This window comes from Stegodyphus dumicola, chromosome 11 (genome assembly GCF_044657685.1).
Source record: "Stegodyphus dumicola isolate Sdum_Otavi_A_Nest chromosome 11, ASM4465768v1".
Taxonomy (NCBI): Eukaryota; Metazoa; Arthropoda; class Arachnida; order Araneae; family Eresidae; genus Stegodyphus; species Stegodyphus dumicola.
The window spans coordinates 51,126,065-51,140,051 of record NC_140778.1 but is presented as its reverse complement, the minus strand read 5'-3'; the positions used below and the strand labels follow the sequence as shown (position 1 = coordinate 51,140,051).

The window sequence follows — 13,987 nt, the reverse complement described above, 5'->3', positions numbered from 1 at the left end:
TTGAAATTCGGCTACGAATTCGGATGCCGATGTCATTTTGGCAGAGTGTGTTGGTTTACTGCATTCCTCATCGAACACAACGTGCCCCTAAGCGCTGCCGATCACGCCGGTCAACTTTTCAGACGGATGTTTCCCGACTCCAAGATTGCTCAGAAATATCAAACCAGGGAACTTGTAAATTCTTTGAAAGATCATGAGAAAAAAGAATTTTTTCAATGTGTCAGAAAGTACTTTTCCTCAGCCTGTAAGGAAGTTTCCTTTGCAAAATGAAGTTCTTTTAATTGCTGAAGTGGCAAATTTGAAACAAGTTGAAAATTCATCTTTTGAAAAGATTCTTTTTTATTGATAAATTTCCATTTTTGTTAACAATTAAAGAAAATGAATGCCATAATGATGCTTTAGATGAACTACAGAACCAATTTTCTGCTGTACAGTTTGAAGACTTTGCCAGTTCTGGAGAAGATAGGCTTGATGTCCTTGTTGGTACCTTAAAAAGAATAAAAAGAGCTGATGGAACACCAAAATATGATAGACTAGCAAGAGTTTTATGTGCTATTCTCGTAATTCCACACAGTAATGCTGAGTGCGAGAGAGTCTTCACTTTTGTGAAGAAAAACAAAACTATGTTTCGTTCTTCAATTTCACCAGAAACTCTAGAAAACATTTAAATTGCTAAATGTTATGAGGAAACTAATTGTGGGTTTTCATCCGCAGAGAACCCGTTGGCGCCGTTGCACTTTTACTCGCCAAGCTCGCCGTTCATCCACGATAAGCCGAGCTGTAAACGTGATTTTTAGTGCATGTAAATTCAAATTAGCAGACAAAACAATATATTAAGCATATTGTAGTAAAAATTCACAGATGATAAGCATGTAGATGTAAAACTAACCGGTTAAACGTGATATACGAAAATAAATTTGTATTAAATTCAAGTTAGCACAGAAAAGAATATATTAAGCATAAGACAATATATAAGGATTTTTAACGGAAATAAAAATTCATTTAAAAAACATAAATTAACCAGTTAAGCGTGATATACGAAAAAAATTTGTCTTAAAATCCAGTTAACACAGAAAACAATATATTCCTTACACCAGCAGTGGTTTGCCAATTTTGATGACCATAGTGATGCATCGAAGTATTCTGTCATCTTAGATAATCAATAATATTTTTTATTTCAATTTAATCATCTATTTATGTCACACCTGCCATCCTCTGAAAGGTTATTATTAGAAAAGCATTAACAATATATTATCTTGTTAAATTTTAAGCCATAAAAATTGATTTATTCTCATAATTTTAGATGACAATAACCAATAATAAAAATAAAAGCATTTCTTAATTATTTAAAATGCACATGCACATTTTGCGGCAAACACATGTACATGCACATTTTGCGGCCTACGAAAACAAATTATTTTAGAGGTTGGAAACCTCATGGTTCTTAAAGCTGTTAATAATTAAGAACACAACATGAACAGCTGTGTTACAAATTAGCATTCACCTTTCCTGCCGTATTTTCTTCCTTTCATCGCGAACCGAGAACCCGCATATATCAACGAAAATATTTCTATCTATTCGTTGTTAAAAAATTCAGAAAAAATAATAATAAATAAGAAAACAATAATATAAATCTGCAAATGCGAACAACGACAGTGATAATTCAACAAAATGAACGCATGAGGAATGGTCGCAAACTTCGAACAAGCGAATAGGATAAATCCGATGGGTTACCAGGTTTGAACTGTTATTGCCAAAGTTGGCGATGTTTACATTTACTGGGTTCTCTGCGGAAGTGCTTCCCTAATTGTTTCCAAAGAATTTTTGTCTAAAGCCAATGCACTCTAAATTCATTGCAATAATTTTTTTGTGTAACATTAAGTTCTTGTTTTATGTTTCCTAATAAATTTAGTTACTACTTAATTGAGATTTACTAATGTCAGTACAATTTTCTTTTTTCTATTTCTATAAATAGTTATTTTTTTAATATCAAAGCATGATATTAATTCTTCGTGTTCTTCTGAATTTTGGAGAAATCTTCTGAATTTTTATCTTTAGAGGTTGGCAGGTATGATAATCCTATTTTATAATTCAAATTTCTAATTTCAAGTACAGTACAAAGTCCATAATCTGGACTCCTCGGGACTTCGGCAATTCCGGATTATAGATCATCAATTTAAATCTGGTAAGATGGCATGCAGAAATTATACAGTTAAAAATATGAAACTGTAATTTATGAAATAAAGAACAATTGTGATTTAATGGGTATCAAAATTAACAAAAAAAGTTTACTATTTATTTGTTTACTTTATTAAACATTCATCACTTTGTCATGATCGTCACTTTTAGCATAACGAACCCTTTTTCTGTTAGTCATTGCAAATGGTGTGTCGGAATCCACAAAAAGTTCCTTTTTCTTTTTGCTTATGTTGTATACAGTTCATTTTCCAATGCCATACTCCTCGCATAATTTTGAGAAAGATATGCCTTTATCCATATTTTACAGGAATTCCACTTCTTGTTTGATGGACATCAAAGCATACTTTCACTTTCTATATCCTTTGGCAGCTCCAGCATTGGAAATTCTTTTTGACATAATTGAAAGTCCAAGCTTATTTTTTATAAAATTGCTTTAACAGTCTGCAAAAAATAATAAGCGGGATCCAATTAGAAGATTAAGGAACAACGCAATCTGCAACATTAACTGAAATAGATAATTAGATAATATTAGCGTAGCTTATACTGTTCTTTAATTTTAGTTTAGCTTATACAGTCAAAAGTCGTTAATCCAGACTCGTCGGGACTTCGGCGATTCCGGATTATAGATCATCCATTTAAATCTCGTAACATGGCATGCAGAAATTCTAAAATTAAAAATATGAAACCGTAATTTATGAAATAAAGAACAATTATGATCTAAAGGGTATCAAAATTTACAAAAAAAAGCTTAATATTTATTTCTTTACTTTATTAAACATTTCTTTCGATGTAAGTTGTTTAAGTTGCTTCGTTTTATGTGATAATACATTCTCTTTAATTCTATAAACAGACATAATTTCTTGTTCAGTTACAAAGTTCCGCTGTTCAAGTCCCGTAATTGCTGTGCCGAGAATACCGACTAACTTGTCAATCGAAATTTTTTCGTTTTCACTAACCTTTCTGTCACCTTCTTCATGTCTTTATCCATTTTTTGCAGCAATTTCACTTTTTCTTTGATGGACATCGAAACATACTTTCGTTTTGTAGATCCTTTGGGAGCTCCAGCATCGGATATTCTATTTGACATAATCGAAAGTTCTAGTTTACTTTTATAACATTGCTCTTACAGTCTGCAAAAAATAATAAGCCGGATCCAGTTCGAAGATTAAGGAACAACGCAATCATCAACATTAACTGAAATAGATTATTTTAGCTTATACGGTCCATTATACATTAAACGCGCACGCGAAAACGTATTCTGCACTTGCGCACACGCATTTGTGCAGTCGTAAAGGTCTTACGCACACGCATAAACGCCTGTGCGCATGTGTCAACGTGGAGCATGCGCAGAAAGTTTTTAGCTTTGAGGTCCGGATTATGGGTGTTTGAATTAACGACTTTTGACTGTACCTTAATTTAGTAATTAAGGACTTTGGTGTTTATGCAATAACATTACCGTTATACATTAACCATAACCATTATACATTAAACGTGCATGCTTAAATGTATTATGCACATGCGTAAATGCATTATACAAACGTATAATGCGCATAAAGTTTGTAGCTTTGAGGTCCGGATTATGGACGTCTGGATTACAGACTTTGTACTGTATATTTTCTTTTGATATATTGATAATTTGTATCAATTTATAATAAATATCTATAGTTTGGGAATCTTTCTGAAATAAAGGTGCGAAGACCACCAACTTGCACCCGATAAGTAACTTTTAACTTTTCATCAGTAAAAAACCAAAAAATTGTTCTAAGGTTATTTATTGCTTTCATATATACATACATATATATTTAAATTTAAATTTAAACAAATTTAAATTTTAACAAACACGTATAAAAGTAAAAAAGCAAATTTAAAGCCTAAAAAAAGAAAAAAGGCCAAAAAAAATTTTCTTTAAATGTGCAAACATATAAAAGAGTTAATTCTCGAACTAATCTACAATATCATTTAAATTCAGAAGCATAAGCAAATCAAGTGCAAAACCAGTCCATGAAAATAAATTCACTAATTTAGCAAATTAAACTAAACAATTTTTTTTTTTTTTTTTTTAATGCATAAGTGAATGACTGTTGAGTAGGCAGGAGACAGAGTTATCAAGCGGAAGTTGCAATTAACATTTAAGAATAAAGTTCTAAAAGGAAAATACTAATGAAGTCTTTTGAGAAACAAGCAAGTAAAGTCAAGTATAAAATTAAACTTTTTTTTTTAAAAATTAAATTTTTTAAAAAACTAATTTTTTATAATATATATATACCCTTTTTCTTGCTCATGGATAAATGCAAATGTTTCAGTTATGTTCATACTTATATCTCATTTGTTTATTATTAAGTATTTAACTTTGAGATCTGGTTCCTGCGAAATATGCTGACTTTCATGTTACCATCTTCAAATTTTTCTTGTTCTGAAATTCTGAAGAATGGTTAAATATTTCTTCACCATGTGCATGCTTTATCTTGCAAGTGCATTTTATTAAACTTGGCTGTTTTTATGCTAACACAAAATTTAAATGTAGTTCTGTAATTAGGCATAAAAATATGTTTCTCAACTTCAAGTAAGCTTTTAATAAATTTTTGCATATATCTATGCATAGAAAAATCCATTGTGTATAAATAAATATATAAGAAGGTAATTAGAAAATATCTTTTCCATAAATGTAGGAAGCGGTTATTTACTAAATGTGTCTCTAAGAAACGTTTTTGAATTGCTAGGAGAAAACATAATTTTAAATTTTCAAGGACACAAACTGGCTTTCTGTATGCATTAATACAGTCAAAAGTCGTTAATCCGGACTCGTCGGGACTTCAGCGATTCCGGATTATAGATCATCACTTTAAATCTGGTGAAATGGCATACAGAAATTATAAAATTAAAAATATGAAACCGTAATTTACGACATAAAGAACAATTATGATCTAAAGGGTATCAAAATTTACAAAAAAAAAGCTTAATATTTATTTGTTTACTTTATTAAACATTTCTTTCAATGTAAGTTGTTTAAGTTTTGCTTCGTTTCATGTGATAATACTTTCTCTTTAATTCTATTAAACAGACATAATTTCTTGTTCAGTTACGAAGTTCCGCTGTTCCAGTCCTATAATGTCGAGAATACGGACTAATTTGTCAATCGAAATTTTTTCGTTTTCAATAACCTCTGTCACTTTCTTCGCTATCGGAAGCGAATTATAATGACGAGGCATTTGATTTAAATCATATCAAAGACGAGATGAAATACTACATTGAGTAAGCAATTATAAGCCAAATAAAATAAAAACATCTGCCCTTTAGATAAGGATAGTGCTGACGGATCAACTTTCAATTCATTGCACGCCGCCGCGGCGTTAAAGATAAACAAAGTTTAGATAAACAAACGTAAAGTTTAGATAAACAAAGGATATACCTTCATCCATTTTTTGCAGCAATTCCACTTTTTGTTTAATGGACTCCAAAAGATACTTTCGCTTTGTATGTCCTTTACATATTAGTAAATATATATCGGAAATTCTATTTGACATAATCGAAAGTTCAAGCTTACTTTTATAAAATTGCTCTAACAGTCTGCAAAAAATAATAATGCGGATCCAATTCGAAGATTAAGGAACAACGCAATCTGCAACATTAACTGAAATAGATAATTAGATAATTTTAGCTTAGCTTATCCCGTCCGTAATACATTAAACGCGCATTCGTAAACGTATTTTGCGCACGCGCACACGCAAATTCGCAGCGGTAAAGGTCTTACGCGCATGCGTCAACGCAACGCATGCGCAGAAAGTTTGTAGATTTGAGGTCCGGATTATGGGTGTCCGAATTAACGACTTTTGACTGTACTATATGCATGTGCCAAAGGAGAGTCTCATATTTATCTTGTATTTCCTGCTTTGTTTTGGAAGTATTTGTGCAGATCAATATTAAGAGAAATGGAAGCCTAAATTTATTTTGAAATTCACTGAGGGAGCATGGTGAAATATTTCTTTTATAATACAAGTTAAGAATAGGAAACAAAATCCGCAAAATTTGGTACTTTGTTGGGGGAAAGTGCAGAATCACCCACTGCTTTGTGCGTTTCTTAAAATTGAGCAACTCGAAAATAACAGCTCAAAGAATTGCACAAACTCAGTATCCATGTACACATTGACCTTTTTCACTTAAAAAAACATCAGAGAATTGCACAAACTTGGCATTGCACACTCACTTGACTTTGTCCATGTAGACATCGATACGTGCCATATAAGTTGGCGATTTTGCAGTTCAGCTGTTTATTTTCCCTTTTGTAATTTTAACTCAAGAGATATTCTGTGTGAAAATTATATTCAATTGATGCTTTCAAACAGGACTCCTCTAACAGAAATAAGAATTCTAATCTGGCAAAATTATGTTTGTAACAGAATATAATTTTGTCAGATCATTTTAATTTTATTTCATGGGATTAATTAAAGTAATATTGTTGTACTCTCTTGTATTTAATAAATCTTTTTTTTTTTTTACTATTGATATCAATGTTTTCTGTCATTCATTTACAGCCTTAAAAGATAAAGAAATAAATGTATTGAATCTAAGGCAATATTTAGCTATAAGTATTCTATAATTTGTATGACTTTTTCCATATTTGAAAATATTATTTTGATTTATATCAAATATTAACTATTACATGTAATAAAAAAAAGGTTATGGAATGAGTGTTACCAGTACCACTTGATACAAGTTCTTAAAAATTAACTTTTCCTGAAATATTTTTAGATTTACTTTTTAGTTTATATTTTTAATACTTAGTACATCAAGCATAGGTATAAAAATGCAGGATCTTTTCAGAATTTCTCTAATTGGAATAATAAGGAAATGAGTTTGGTAGATAGCCAGTTTGCACTATGCTGAGTCTATGATATCTTTCTGAGGCAAAGCAGATCGCTTTATTCTTGGAGAGACGAATAGCGGAAGAAAATTCCAGGAATTGGGGATGAATATAAATGTTTCATTCTCTTAATGTATCACACCATCCTTATTTAATAATTAAAATTTATATTTTCATTTGCTGAAGTATATTCTTTTTTCATGTGGTCGTAAACTTATGAGAAATATTGTTAGTTTGGGTATCTTTCTTAAAAAAAAAAAAAAAAAAAAAATGTTTGAAAATCACCACCATGCAGCCAATAAGTGACTTTTACCATTTTATATAATAAAAAAACATCAAATTGTAGCAAGATGATTTTGTTAATATGGAAGTACCAAAATTATTTTAAATATGTTTTCCTTTGTATTTCATAAGTAATCAGAGAGTTAAATAATCATATGTCATTCACTGCAAATTATTTGTTTTGCTATGCAATAAGCTTTTCTAAGAAATATCCCTGCCTTTAATACTCAAAATAATGCATATAAGTGTGTCTACAAACACATAGAATGCAGGTTTATTCATATACAAATATAAAGTAGAACACATGCGAACATGTTATCTCCTTCAGACAAACACAATATTTATATTTATGTATGAATATATTTAGTAGTATTTAAGTTATTTGCAGGTTAAACTTAACCATACAGTTAGAAAAAACTCGTTGTTAATGTTAATTGCATGTTTCATTATTTTTATTAGTTCTTATCTGATAGAGATTGTCATTCTAAACAGCTACCTTTATTGGATAATGTCTACCAGATAAATTACCTTAGTACAAATACATAAAATCCACTTATGTACAAAATACTTGTATCAGAATATGTTTTATATTTTAAGTTGTAGCCTTGGCTACTAATGTTTAAAATTAATTTATGACTAGTAACAGCATGAATTATAAACAAATAGCTAAGTTATTGCATTTTATTTTCCAGCTATCGAAATGCGACGCTACGAGCAACGTTTTGAAACCAAAACCTAGCAATCATGAATCAGAACTAGAACTAGTTGCCATTCAGCATAAAGAAATTTAAATATAAATATGAATATTAACAAAATATTAAAGTTAATTTTATAAAATAATTAAATATATGAACAAATATATGAAATAAAAAATAATTATTTCTCATGCACTAACTGGGCCACTACGCTACTCCCCCACCAGTAACTAAGTTACGTTACGAAGATGGAGAAATAGGTAGTAACTAGTATTGCAGTGTTAACGACTATCAAAATAATTTAGTCAGTCCTTGAATAACAGGTAAACGTATAGTTCTGCCTGTGCGAGAATGTTTTTGATTCACATCCGAATTTGAGTCCGGTCTCTGCAAATTAGTGTAGTCAGGTTGTATCAACTGAGAATTTTGCTCAGCTAAAATATATGCTGGTTTCAAGCGATCCAGGGATACATTAACATGTTTTCCTTTTATGCTAATAGTAAAATATTTGTCCTTGCGATCGATAACAGGAAATGGTCCTTCATAAGGAGGTTCCAAAGGTTTTTTTACCCGATCTATTCACTGAAACACATGAGAACAAGTTTTTAAGTCTTTATGGACAAATATCTGTTCAGATGAATTTTTACGAATTAGTCTCGGTCCAACAACTTCCATCTGTTTCTGGAGTTTATTAGCAAAAGTCTCCGATGCTGTCTGGATACTTGGTTCGCTGAAAAACTCTCCAGGAAGTCTGAGACTCTGGCCATAAACTACTTGCGCGATAGAATGATTGGTATCTTCTTGAATAGCAGTACGCAAACCCAAAAGTACTGTTGGTAACGTGTCCGTCCAAGATATGTTGTTGTGGGCTTTTAATGCTGTTTTTAATGTTCGATGAAGGCGCTCAACTTTGCCATTACACGAGGGGTGGTAGGCAGTAGTGTGCTGTAAACTGATGCCACAGATTTTGGACAAAGCTCGTAATGTATCACTTTTAAATTGGGATCCACGATCACTAATGAGTTTACTTGGCGTTCCGAAACGCGCAATCCAGTTGCTATAAAAGGCTCTTGCGACGTTCTCAGCGGAAATATTTTCTAAAGGAATTGCTTCCATCCAATTCGAAAATCTATCTATGCAAGTAAGACAATAAATATTCCCTTTAGATGGTGGAAGTGGTCCTATGAGATCGATATGGATGACAGAAAATCTTCCTGGTGGTACTTCAAACTCACCTAATTTTGTTTTGGTGTGCCGACTGATTTTAGCTTTTTGGCAAGGAATGCAGGTTCTTGTCCACAACTGTACATCTTTTTTTTATGTTAGGCCAAATGAATTTTGATGTCAGTAATTTCATAGTCGATTTTATTCCTGGATGTGATAAACCATGAATTCGTTGAAAGACGTGTTTTCTGAAAGCCTGAGGAATATACGGCCGAACATGTTTAGTTGATGTATCACACCACAAATATTTCCCCGAAGGTAGAGAACATTGCTTGAAATTCAAGGAAGTAGTGGTTTGCAAACTCCTCAGTTCTTCATCTTGAGTTTGTTCATCAGCTATTTTATCGAAATCTATCAATGAAATTTCATTAACTGTAGATAATGTATCCGCCACAATATTATTCTCACCTTTTACATATTTGATATCAGTCGAAAACTGGGAGATGTATTGAAGTTGGCGAGCCTGTCTAGGTGCTGCTTTGTCAAGTTTTTGACGAAAGGCGAATATTAAGGGCTTGTGATCTGTATAAATTGTAAATACTCTTCCTTCTAGATAATGCTTAAAGTGTCTAACTGAAAGATATATGCTTAATAGTTCTCTATCATAGGTGCTATATTTTTGCTGAGTATCACTTAATTTTTTAGAAAAAAATGCTATTGGCTTCCACGAGGAGTTTTCATATTGTTGCAACACTGAGCCAATCGCCGTATCTGAAGCATCTGTAAATAACGCCAGAGGTAATTCAGAATTGGGAAAAGACAACAGTGCCGTGTTCACCAGGTCATTCTTGCACGTTTCAAACTGTTTTTCAGCTTCTTCAGTCCATTCGATTTTACGTTTGTCCCTCTTTTTAGCTCCCTTGAGATACGCATGTAACAATGCTTGATTCTTCGCTGCATCCTTTATATAACGACGATAAAAGTTAATTATTCCAAGAAAGGTTCTAAGTTCATGAATTGTTTCTGGTCGTTTGTAGTTAGTAATAGCTGGAACTCTTTCTGGCAAAGGACGGGAACCCTTAGGTGTAATTAGGTAGCATAGAAACTCGATTTGGGGAACAGCAAAGACAGATTTTGAAACATTAATTCTTAACCCAAATGTATGTAATCTTTCGAAAACTAATTTAAGGTGATTTTCGTGTTCTTCATGGGTACTGGATGCAATGAGTATATCGTCTAAATAGGGAAAAACGAATTCTAATCCTCTAAAGACTTCGTGAATAAATCTTTGGAACGTTGCAGGAGCATTTTTTAAACCGAAACTCATTACATTAAATTCGTATAAACCGAAAGGAGTGATGATAGCCGTTTTACATTTGTCTTCTTCTGCAATGGGAATTTGAAAATAAGCTTTGAATAAATCAATTTTAGAAAAAAATATTTGTACCTCTTAAAATATGATGAAAATCTTCAATGCGAGGAATTGGGTATCGATCAGGTATCGTCTGCGCACTCAATCGTCGGTAGTCTCCGCAAGGACGATATGAACCATCCTTTTTCGTAACAAGGTGCAAGGGGCTTGACCACTGGGAGTTTGATGGACGAATTATTCCATTGTCAAGCATAAATTTAAATTCCTCTTTAGCTATAGCTAAGCGTTTTGGATCGAGCTGTCGTGCCTTTGAATAAACGGGTTGACCATCAGTCGTAATAAAATGTGTAACACCATGTTTAATTTGTGTAGGAAAAAGGTTAGGTTTAGAAATTTCGGGATATTTCGACAGTAAATCGAAAATTTTTATGGATTTATTTAATGTGGTTACTGAGTAATCACTGGAAATAGCAGCGACATCACAGTGGACACAAAGCTGTGTTACGCCATCAATTAATTTTTTCTTATTTATATCGATAAGCAATTTATATTTGTGAAGAAAGTCAGCTCCTAAAATACCTTTTGTGACATCAGCAATTATGAATGGAAGCTGAAAATCACGACGTAATCCCAAATCAAGAGTTAGCGTTTTTATGCCATAAGTGGAAATATGTGTGCCATTAGCTGCATACAGTTTATATTCAGTTTTACATTTATTCTGTGAAGTAGCAGGAATTATGCTTACGTCAGCTCCGCTATCAATAAGAAAGTGCAAATTTGATCTTCGGTCACGAACGAATAAACGAAATTTGCGACAATCCTTCATATTTTCTTCATATTTCAGCAGCGTTTGCCGCTGAACGTCTACTGCAGATTCGAGTTTTCCTGGTTTTTGAAATCGTTTTTTACCCAAGCACACGGAGGCTTGCATTTCTCTGGAATGCATTTTGCTCCAAAACTACAGTGATAAAAACAAAATTTGCCAGTAGGGTCATATCGTTTACGAGATCGGCGTCGAGATCGTGAACGTGAATTACGTAAATCAGAGTCCCTGCGTCTTGAGCGAATGGTTATTTGATCAATTTTTTGTTCAAGAAAGGTAATTCTTTGCAACAACTCATTTTCGGGAACGGAAGGAGCATTAGTACTAAATACTTCTGGTTTCCGATTCATATCACTAATTTTATCTGCCATAGACGCTAACTTGGTTACATCTTCATCACTAATTAATAATATATTTTTTATTGAGTCAGGTAGCTTCTCCAGCCATAAAGTTTTGATTAGATTTTCAGACACATCTGTAGTAGCAACTGATCTCAACTTCTGCAAAAGTTGGCTTGGTTTCATGTCTCCAAGTTCGATACCAGTAATCAAACGTTTAATTCGTACATTTTCACTTTCTTTGAATAAATGTAATAACCTAATTTTAGCATCCGAATATTTTGTGGCACTATCGTTCGTTACAATGTCCCAAATATTTTCGACGAACTTGGGTTCAAGCTGTGAAACTAAATAATTAAATTTCGTTTCTTCTGAAACGATATTACTAATTCTGAACTGAGCTTCAACTTGAAAAAACCATATTTCCGGTTTATCAATCCAAAAAGGAGGTATTTTTACACTCACCTTATGAAGCTCCGGTGACTGCATCGTATCTTTCATAGCAGTTTCAGAAGAGTCATTTGTTGACATTTCGAAAATTAATCAGGGTCACCACGATGTAGCCTTGGCTACTAATGTTTAAAATTAATTTATGACTAGTAACAGCATGAATTATAAACAAATAGCTAAGTTATTGCATTTTATTTTCCAGCTATCGAAATGCGATGCTACGAGCAACGTTTTGAAACCAAAACCTAGCAATCATGAATCAGAACTAGAACTAGTTGCCATTCAGCATGAAGAAATTTAAATATAAATATGAATATTAACAAAATATTAAAGTTAATTTTATAAAATAATTAAATATATGAACAAATATATGAAAAAAAAAATAATTATTTCTCATGCACTAACTGGGCCACTACAAAGTAACAAGCTAATCACAAAACTATAAATAGTTTTAGTATTAATTATAAAATTCATTGGTTGTACTAGTTATCTTCACTAACTGATTGTTACGAAATAACTATGAGATTATGTTTACGTAGAGAATTAATTATCAATGCATCTCTAAATATAAATGAATATGTCAGAGGTATATGCAAATATTTGAATTAGCATTGAATTTAGTAGTTTTGTTTGAGAATCAATCACATTATTGTATGTGATTTATTTAATTTTATTTATAAACAGAATTGCACTAAGTAGAAATGCGTACTGGCAATAAAAGAAGTTACACATATGGCTGAAATGAAATATATGCTTGCATTCATACCATTATATTATTTGCTTCAACGAATTAACATGGATAAGATGTTAACTTGTTTTACTTGTTTTTGTTTTTTTCCATTCCTATTAGTAGCTCACACTCTTCCTATATCTTGTTCAAATTTTTAATTGTTAATAAAATACTTTTTATTCATCCACTCAAGTTCAAATACATTTTTTTAAAGTTTTAGTGGACAATACTTGGTGTTAAAAAATAATTTTTATAATTTTCGTTCTTTTTTAACTGTAGTCTTTAAAGTGGGAAATGTCTTTAATTTTTTTATAGTACTTGTTTTTTCTTACATCTTTTAAAAAGTGTATATAAACTGTGTACAAAGTGATACTATTGTATTTTTTCTCAGTAATAAAGTTAGCATGTTGTCATTATAAAATTGATATGTTCCAATTAAATTTTAACCTCAGTAAGGATGAAAATAAAATTGATTATTAGTGGTAATTTAAAGCATGCTTAATGATAACATAAAATTCCTTATTAGTGGCATTTCAAGCTCTCGCAAAGAGTTGATGCATAGACATGTTTGTGATTTTCTCCATGTGTAACATAAATGTAAGTTTCCCTTGGAAATTCATCCATGAAGACATCACTTCTGTTAGATAATGCATGTGTACCTTTCTTTAAGCGTTTAATAGACAGATTGAACCAATTTTGCTTCAGTGAGCAAGTTTGATGCCTGCAGCTCAAGTTGGCTGTGGTTTTCTGACTAGGAAAACAAAGAGAAAATCAACAGATCAAGCGTGGCTGAACTGAGTCTCGGACTTCATAATTCACTCATGTTTACTGTAATGGAGTAGTTTTTCTTCTGAAGCATAATTGTCATTTAAAACAGAATTTATGTTATGTCATTTTAATAATCACTAATTTAATTTTTTGAAATCACATTGTGTGTATAATGATTTTAAACTATGCCTTGTTCGCTAATCTGTGATAAGTACAAACAAAAGGTGAATAGTTCCATATCTGTAACTACCGTTTTGAAATATGTTGTGGCTATCCATGCAGCAGAAAAGATAAATGTATTCTAC

General features: G+C 31.9%; 1 long non-coding RNA gene across 1 annotated transcript in view; it reads right to left on the bottom strand.

The window, feature by feature from the left end:
- Nucleotides 1-226: 226 nt before the first annotated feature.
- The window catches only part of LOC146993973 (uncharacterized), a 68,901-nt gene continuing 55,140 nt past the window's right edge, over nt 227-13,987 (bottom strand). Inside the window, exon 2 of the long non-coding RNA XR_015043947.1 lies at nt 227-487. This is a non-coding gene — a long non-coding RNA (uncharacterized LOC146993973). The remainder of the gene's footprint in view (nt 488-13,987) is intronic.